The sequence below is a fragment of the Pinus tabuliformis genome, chromosome 6 (genome assembly GCF_031772625.1).
Source record: "Pinus tabuliformis cultivar Carrire ecotype Pingquan chromosome 6, CPIR1, whole genome shotgun sequence".
Classification (NCBI taxonomy): Eukaryota; Viridiplantae; Streptophyta; class Pinopsida; order Pinales; family Pinaceae; genus Pinus; species Pinus tabuliformis.
The window spans coordinates 1344916244-1344926293 of record NC_142292.1 but is presented as its reverse complement, the minus strand read 5'-3'; positions in this window follow the sequence as shown (position 1 = coordinate 1344926293).

Here is a 10050-nt window from a genome sequence, read left to right as displayed (position 1 = left end):
TAAAAAGAATAGTAGATACATTTCCAAACCTGAAAAAGCTTTCTATTCTACATGTTAATCAGGGAGATCTAATGAGTTTGATCAAGGATAGGGTTTCCCAAATAGGTTCCTTGAAATATGATACAACTTTGAGAGGACTAGGCACTATGCATATATTATAGAAGAAAACTTTGATGTTTGTTTCTAAGTGTTCAGGTAGAATATCTGTATTTGATAGAGTTAGTTCAAAGCATAGAGTTTTTGGAAGATTCTATAAAACTTCCCTATTCTTTGCTTAAATATTCCTTTCTTGACCATCAATAAGCACTTTGGATGTGACAACACCAAAACAGAGAACTTTTGGAGGAGAGTCTACCATGGACTTCATTTCCATTTTGTTATACATTTGGTTAGATGTACCTAATTTGTTTAACGCATATATAATTTTTTTTGAGTTCCAATATGATGCTCACTAAAAACAAACAGATAAATCTGATGCAGCCTTGCACCAATAAGTAAATAGTGTAACGTTTCAATTTAAAACAGTAGCATTGGTCCACAGTAAAAAAGCCTTCAAGAACCATCCATTTCCTCCAACTCGCTACCTCAAACATCTTATCAAGTGATATGATACAACCTTGGCTTTTACACCAATAGGTATAATGATGTAATCAGTCAGTTAAAACAACAGAACTTGTGCACAGTAAAACAATAATGAAGGATTATCTACTTTCTCAAATTGGCTACACCATTTTTTTAGCTGTTGAAAATGCATCATATACCACATTAAAAATCAAAGAGATCTGGTGATTGACAAAATATTTTGTAAAAAAAATACTTGTTTAGATTATAACAAGCAGATCATTGCTTGCACAATGGATCACAAAAAGTCCATTTGTAAGGCAATAATAATCCATTAACTTGATCAAACAAGGGAAAGGGTACAGGGTCATAGAAAATGTGGATTCAAGTTGCTATTGTAACATTTTTTAGTAACCCACTTATTTTGATGATGTTTTTTGGTTTTGTCTAGATATTTTTCCATGAACAAGATAAAAAGTTGCAATATTATTTTTTTAAACATTTGTTAAATAAAATTTTATAGTACTCCATGCACCTACCATGCACCTCAGTTTTTTTAAACTAACTTGTACTTGGATGTAATAGGCTGTAAATCAGAATTGGAAAACAAAAGGATAGTGTGTGAAAAAGTTGAAATATAGAAAACAAAAATAGAAGTAAATCAATTTTTCACATCATATGTAAAAGAACTTATATTTAGATCTAACAGGCCATAAACAAAATTGGAAGACAAAAGAATATTGTCTCAGGAAATTGAAAACAGAAACAAAAATATAAATATCAGACTTAGATTTAGATTTAGATGAAGAAGGTTTTTCTAGTGTTTTGGGTTCATGGGTTTTGGATTTCCTTAAGGTGTAGGGATTTCATTGATGTCTGTTGGTTTTCAGTTTCAGATATTCAATGAATGATAGTGGATTGTTGTTGACCTCATTCAATTTTATAGGTTTGCCTTCTATTATTGCCCAAGTATAGAAAAGTTTTGATGTGTATCTAGTGCAGGAATTCTCCACTAATCTGTTTTTGTATATGCTTTGTAAGATGTGGGTAGGGTTTGAAAATCTGAACTTCTTGTTATCTGGGTGGGTTTGGGGAGATAACTGCTCTATTTTCTCATTTCCAAGTTGCTGCAATAAGCACTCTTGAGGTTGGGGGTTGCATTGTATAACACTTTTTGGGCTACTTTCTTTGGCTAAGCTACCAGGTTTGAGGGAGAAGTGTTGCATTGAAATTGCCCACATAACCCTTCCTAGAATTTTTCAACTTAGTTGCCAAGCTTGAGGGATAATTATTCCTTGTAATTGCCCAGGGTTGAAATCAATTCTTTTAGACATGCCACGATAGTACTTGCAATGGAACTTTCTAGTCGGACACAATAGAACCCTTGGGAAACGGCAATAAAACTACTCTTGGGTTGGAGATACCACAAAACCTAGGTAGGTGGTCTAATATTTCATAAACATCACTAATGAACCAAGGCCCTATAGGGAGGGGTGTTTTATAACTAGTCTAGATCCATCTAATTCTGAGTGGTAGCCTAGAAGACCATCTACTCTGCAAAGGCAATAATGATCCTCTTCCATGGTTTTCACGCATCAGAATCATTCAGGAAGTGCCACATGCGTTGATTTTTCTTCAAAGTACACAGCATGAGCATAATACAATCAGAGGACATGTGTTGTTTGATAGGAGGGATTTGGGGAACGATTTGGTATTCAAGGCATGTTTGTTTGCAATTCTATGGAATATTCTTAAGAAAATGTGAATGAGAATTCGAAACAGAGTATATATATCTGCAGAAGTCTGGGGTCTAAGCTCTGCTTGTTGTCCATGAAATCTTTGAATGCTTTTGTCATTTTAGATCTACCATTTTGATTGAATTCCTTTATAATTTAATTGGCATTTTTATATACTTCCAAGTGTGATCTGAGCATGATTCTAATTTCGGTTTGTGGAATTTGATCTGAAAGTGTATGGTGAAGTAGATTCGCTGTATTGTTTTGTGTTTTGGCCACAAAAAAATGAAGGGTTTTTTAGTGTTTTGGGTTCATGGGTTTTAGATTTCCTTAAGGTGCAGGGTTTTCATTGCTGTCTGTTGGTTTTCCATTTTAGATATTTAATGAATGATAGTGGATTGTTGTTGACCTCATTCTATTTTATAGGTCTGCCTTCTATTATTGCTCGAGTATAGAAAAGTTCTAATGTGTATCTAGTGCGGGAATTCTCTACTAATCTGTTTTTGTATATGTTTTGTAAGATGTGTGTAGGGTTTGGAAATATAAACTTTTGATATGTGGGTGGGTTTGGGAAGATAACTGCTCTATTTTCTCATTTCCAAGTTGTTGCAATAAGCACTCTTGAGGTCGTGGGTTTCACTATATAACACTTTTTGGGCTACTTTCTTTGGCTAAGCTGCCAGGTTTGAGGGAGAAGTGTTGCACTAAAATTTCCCACATAACCCTTCCTGGGATTTTTCAGCTTAGCTTCTAGGCTTTAGGGATAACTATTCCTTGTAATTGCCTAGGGTTGAAATCAATTTTTTAGACATGCCATCATAGAACCTGTAGTGGAACTCTCTGGTCAAACATAATAGAACCCTTGGGAAACTGCAATAAAACTACTCTTGGGTTGGACATACCACAAAACCCTGGTAGGTGGTCTAATATTTCATTAAAATCACTAATTAACTAAGGCCCTACAGGGAGGGGTGTTTTATAACTAGTCCAGATCCTTCTAAATCTGAGTGGTAGCTTAGAAGACCATCTGCTCTGCAAAGGCAATAATGTTGCTCTTCTGTGTTTTTCACACATTGGAATCATTTGGAAAGTGCCACATGCGTTGCTTTTTCTTCAGAGTACACAGTAGGAGCAGAATCCACAATCAGAGGGCATATATGTTGTTTGAGGGGAGGGATTTGGGGAATGAGTTGGTATTCAAGGCCTGTTTGTTTGCAAGTCTATGGAATATTCTTATGGAAATGTGAATGAGAGTTTGAAAGGGAGGATATATGTGTAGAAGTCTGATACTTGGGGTCTAAGATCTGCTCGTTGTCCATGAAATCTTTGAATGATTTTGTCATTTTAGATCTGCCCTTTTGATTGAATTCCTTTATAATTTAATTGGCATTTTTTTATGTACTTCCAAGTGCGATCTGAGCATGATTATAACTGCAGTTTGTTGAATTTGATCTGAAAGTGTATGGTGAAGTAGATTCGTTGTACTGTTTTGTGCTTTGGCCACAAAAATGGAGGGTTTTTTAGTGTTTTGGGTTCATGGGTTTTGGATTTCCTTAAGGTGCAGGGTTTTCATTGCTGTCTGATAGTTTTCAATTTCAGATATTCAATGAATGATAGTGGATTGTTGCTGACCTCGTTTGATTTTATAGGTTTTGATCTAGAATACACGAGATGTTGCATGTATTTTATGTTTTCATGGCGGTGAGGATTGTGTATGTTTTTAATATTACTGCCTTCTATTATTGATCGAGTATAGAAAAGTTCTTATGTGTATCTAATATGGAAATTCTCTACTAATCTATTTTTGTATATGCTTTGTAAGATGTGGGTAGGGTTTGGAAATATCAACTTCTGATATGTGGGTGGGTTTGGGTAGATAGCTGCTCTATTTTCTCATTTCCAAGTTGCTACAATAAGCACTCTTGAGGTTGGGGGTTGCATTGTATAACACTTTTTGGGCTACTTTCTTTGGCTAATCTACCAGGTTTGAGGCAAAAGTGTTGTGCTGAAATTTCTCACACAACCCTTCTTCAGATTTTTCAGCTCAGTTGCCACTCTGGGGAAACATATCTAGTAGTTCCTAAAATCTCAGTGGCTATTTCACCATTCAACTTTTCAGAAGCAAGCCTTGCTAGCCCAGAATTAGACACGTTGGAATTGTAGTTATTTTCAAGTAGGAAGTTGGTGGCCTTAAAATCCCAGTGTATCATTGGCGGGTTAATATGGTCATGAAGGTATTCAATACCTCTAGCCCCATGCGAAACTAATTCCATTCTTGTTCCTAAATCTAACAATGACGGATTGCCTCGTGAACCTATAGAAATAATTAATGAAACAACCACCTTATTTTAAAATTTCAATGTTTCTAGCATTCTTTTTGTTCATTATCAGATTTTCAATTTGCAATCTTGAGGTACATATCAGACTTGGATTTAGATGGAGAAGGTTTTTTTAGTGTTTTGGGTTCAGGGGTTTTGGATTTCCTTAAGGTGTAGGGATTTCATTATTGTCTGTTGGTTTTCAGTTTTAGATATTCAATGAATGATAGTGGATTGTTGCTGACCTCATTCGATATTATTGGTTTGCCTTCTTTTATTGCTCAAGTATAGAAAAGTTTTGATGTGTATCTAGTGTGGGAATTCTCCACTAATCTGTTTTTTTATATGCTTTGTAAGATGTGGGTAAGGTTGGAAAATCTCAACTTTTGATATGTGGGTGGGTTTGGGGAGATAACTGCTCTATTTTCTCATTTCCAAGTTGCTGCAATAAGCACTCTTGAGGTTGGGGGTTGCACTGTATAACACTTTTTGGGCTACTTTCTTTGGCTAAGCTGTCAGGATTGAGGGAGAAGTGTTGCACTGAAATTTCCCACATAATCCTTCCAGGGATTTTTCAGCTTAGTTGTCAGGCTTGAGGGATAACTATCCTTTGTAATTGCCCAGGGTTGACATCAATTTTTTTAGACATGCCATAATAGAACTTGCAACGGAACTTTATGGTCGGACACAATAGAACCCTTGGGAAACTGCAATAAAACTACTCTTGGGTTCGACATACCACAAAACCCAAGTAGGTGGTCTAATATTTCATAAACATCACTAATGAACCAAGGCCCTATAGCGAGGGGTGTTTTATAACTAGTCCAGATCCATCTAAATCTGAGTAGTAGCCTAGAAGAACATCTACTCTACAAAGGCAATAATGCTGCTCTTCCATGGTTTCACGCATCAGAATCATTTGGGAAGTGCCACCTGTGTTGCTTTTTCTTCAGAGTACACAGTGGGAGCAGAATCCACAATCAGAGGACATATGTGTTGTTTGAGACGAGGGATTTGGGGACCGATTTGGTATTCAAGGCCTATTTTTTCGCAAGTCTATGGAATATTCTTAAGGAAATGTGAATGAGAATTTGAAATGGAGTATATATATCTGCAGAAGTCTAATACTTGGGGTCTAAGCTCTGCCTGTTGGCCATGAAATATTTGAATGCTTTTGTCATTTTAGATCTACCATTTTGATTGAATTCCTTTATAATTTAATTGGCATTTTTTATATACTTCCAAGTGCAATCTGAGCATGATTCTAATTGTGGTTTGTGGAATTTGATCTGAAAGTGTATGGTGAAGTAGATTTGTTGTATTGTTTTTTGTTTTGGCCGCAAAAAAATGAAGGGTCTTTTAGTGTTTTGGGTTCATGGGTTTCAGATTTCCTTAAGGTGCAGGGTTTTCATTACTGTCTGTTGGTTTTCAATTTCAGATATTCAATGAATGATAGTGGATTGTTGCTGACCTCATTCAATTTTATAGGTTTGCCTTCTATTATTGCTTGATTATAGAAAAGTTTTGATGTGTATCTAGTGCAGGAATTCTCTACTAATTTGTTTTTGTATAAGCTTTGTAAGATGTGGGTATGGTTTGGAAATCTCAGCTTTTGATATGTGGGTGTGTTTGGGGAGATAACTGCTCTATTTTCTCATTTCCAAGTTGTTGCAATAAGCAATCTTCAGGTTGGGGGTTGCACTATATAAGACTTTTTGGGCTACTTTCTTTGGCTAAGCTACCAAGTTTGAGGTAGAAGTGTTGCACTGAAATTTCCCACATAACCCTTCCTGGGATTTTTTAGCTTAGTTTCCAGGCTTGAGGGATAACTATTCCTTATCATTTCCCAGGGTTGACATCAATTTTTTAGACATACCACGATAGAACCTGCAATAGAACTCTCTGGTCAGACACAATAGAACCCTTGGGAAACTGCAATAAAACTACTCTTGGGTTGGACATACCACAAAACCCTGGTAGGTGGTCTAATATTTCATTAACATCACTAATTAACCAAGGCCCTATAGGGAGGGGTGTTTTATAACTATTCCAGATCCATATGAATCTGAGTGGTTGCCTAGAAGACCATCTGCTCTGCAAAGGCAATAATGTTGCTCTTCCATGGTTTTCACACATCAGAATCATTTGAAAAGTGCCACATGCATTGCTTTTTCTTCAGAGTACACAGCGGGTGCAGAATCCACAATAAGAGGGCATATATGTTGTCCGAGTGGAGGGATTTGGGGAACGATTTGGTATTCAAGGCCTGCTTGTTTGCAAGTCTATGGAATATTCTTATGGAAATGTGAATGAGAGTTTGAAAGGGAGGATATATGTCCATAAGTCTGATACTTAGGGTCTAAGCTTTGCCTATTGTCCATGAAATCTTTGAATGATTTTGTCATTTTAGATATGCCCTTTTGATTGAATTCCTTTATAATTTAATTGGCATTTTTTATGTACTTCCAAGTGCGACCTGAGGATGATTTTAACTGTGGTTTTTTGAATTTGATCTTAAAGTGTATGGTGAAGTAGATTCGTTGTATTGTTTTATGTTTTAGCCACAAAAAATGGAGGGTTTTTTAGTGTTTTAGGTTCATGGGTTTTGGATTTCCTTAAAGTGCAGGGTTTTCATTGTTGTCTGCTATCTTTCAGTTTCAGATATTTAATGAATGATAGTGGATTGTTGCTAAGCTCGTTCAATTTTATAGGTTTTGATCTAGAATACATGAGATGTTGCACATATTTTCTATTTTCATGGCAGTGAGGCTTGTGGATGTTTTTAATATTACTTCCTTCTATTATTGCTCGAGTATGGAAAAGTTCTAATGTGTATCTAGTGCGGGAATTCTCTACTAATCTGTTTTTGTATATGCTTTGTAAGATGTGGGTAGGGTTTCGAAATCTCAGCTTCTAATATGTGGGTGGGTTTGGGGAGATAACTGCTCTATTTTCTCATTTCCAAGTTGCTGCAATAAGAACTCTTGAGGTTGGAGGTTGCACTATATAACACTTTTTGGGCTACTTTCTTTGTCTATTCTACCAGGTTTGAGCGAGAAGTGTTGCACTGAAATTTCCCACATAACCCTTCCTGGGATTTTTCAGCTCAGTTGTCAGGCTCAAGTGATAACTATTCCTTGTAATTGCCCAGGGTTGACATCAGTTTTTTAGACATGCCACGATAGAACCTGTAATGGAACTCTCTGGTCGGACATAATAGAACCCTTGGGAAACTGCAATAAAACTACTCTTGGGTTGGACATACCACAAAACCCTGGTAGGTGGTATAATATTTCATTAAAATCACTAATTAACCAAGGCATTATAGGGAGGGGTGTTTTATAACTAGTTCAGATCCATCTAAATCTGAGTCTGATATGTACCTCAAGATTGCAAACTGAAAATTTGATAGCGAACAACAAGAATGCTAGGAATGTTGCAATTTTAAAATAAGGTGGTCATTTCATCAATTGTTTCTACATGTTCACGAGGTAATCCATCGGTTTTAGGTTTGGGAACAAGAATGGAATTAGTTCTACATGGGGCTAGAGGTCTTGAATGCCTTCATGACCATATTAATGCACCAGTGATACCCCAGGATTTTAAGGCCAACAACATCGTACTTGACAAAAATTGTAATTCCAACGTGTCTAATTCTGGGCTAGCAAAGCTTGCTTCTGAAATGTTGAATGGTGAAATATCCACTAAGATTTTAGGAACTACGGGATATGTTTCCCGCGAAAAAGTTTCTAACTTACATCAAATGTTATTCCTTGATATAAGAAGTAACAAATGGCTAAAGGTACAAGTTTACTCCCTGGCATTTGATCACTTGATACAAATTTCACTGCAGGTATGCTTTGATAGGACACCTAACAACAAAACCATCAGATGTTTACAACTTTGATGTTATGGTTTTAGAGCTTTTGATAGGCCGTGTACCTGTAGACATGAAGAGACCTCCTAGGAAAGGCATAAGAAACAACTTATTTTCCTCTAATGATGATGAATGCCGAGAGTCCACTCAAAATATCAATCATTTTAATTAAAATACACAATTTCTTCAAAAGGAAAAACAAATTGACAACATGTTACATGTTATAGTAGTATATAATATTAAATATTATTCAAATCAATAATTACAACTATTTGTGTAGATATGCACAGAAGAAAAATCTATGCCAAGTGCTTGATGGCTTTTGGTGAAGTCTGTTCCCACTTGTTGTGAATATGTGTTGGGATTGAACTGAAGTCTATCAGGACTTGATGGACCATAAAACCCTTCCACTCCAGTCTCCAGTAAATGCTTTCTATCGATGGACTTCACATAAACTACCACTTCCTCAATCCATGCCTGCCCATTGACATCCAGACATTCCAAACATCAATACTACTGATCAACCTGGTTTTTCTTCAATTTTTTTTGGAAATATAATTAAAATATCAATTTATAATTAAAATGATATTTCAAACATTGGAAACACCTTTGTTGGCAGGTATAGAAAATGTGGGAATGTAGACGATGGATGCCAAATGTTTGACCTAACCACAAGATAAAACAACATCAGCATTATTAGTTAAGTAGTAGAGATAAGACCCAGATGTGGCTGATAATCAAGTCATTTATGGTGATTAGACCGGTCGGGCGGTGGGAGGACTGGCCACATGGCCGCCTACATCTTCTCCCATGCCAACTTGAAGGGCATTCATGGCACCTTACAAGCACCATTAAATGAGTGCTCTAGCCGAGACCTCACCATAATGTTCATAGCAATGGCCTCTACAGACCATAATGATATTCCTCCTCCCCTGCTCCATTGTGTTTGTCCTCCTCAAGCTGCAGACCATAATGCTATTTCTCCTCCCCTGCTCCACTGCATTTCTCCTCCTCAAGCTGCAGAGCCCTGCTCTCACACTATAACGGGAAGTCGCTGCTGGTTGCTCAATTGTATATACCTTGGCAACGGGTTTCACTTCTCCCACAGCAGGCTCTGCAATTTAGCTTCCACTCAGACCTCCTTTGTTCACTCTCTGCACAGTCATTCCACCAATCTCCCCGTTGATAGCCATTTTTGAATCCTACCATGGCTCGCATCTGCCACCGAATGTGGAGCAGGAGAGGAAGCACTCATGGAGGGAGCATCTAACCTCCTGCAATTCCCAGCGCAAACTTTGTCTCCCCCTCCTCCTCAATTGACATACCAAATCCTTATGGCTCCTTCTCTGGCCGATATCCCGACACCCATAGCGGTAGGGGAAGAGCTCAGCTCCAAGGCGCAGGAAGGAGGGATGTCGTTGTCCACACAACCAATTCTCCTCTTCCTCTACACCCAGCTCCCCATACAATGAAATTTTGTTTCAACAGAACCCTGCATTGACCTATTATCACTGCTACCGCAACCATCACATTCTCTGAAGAAATCGACCCGTCAGAA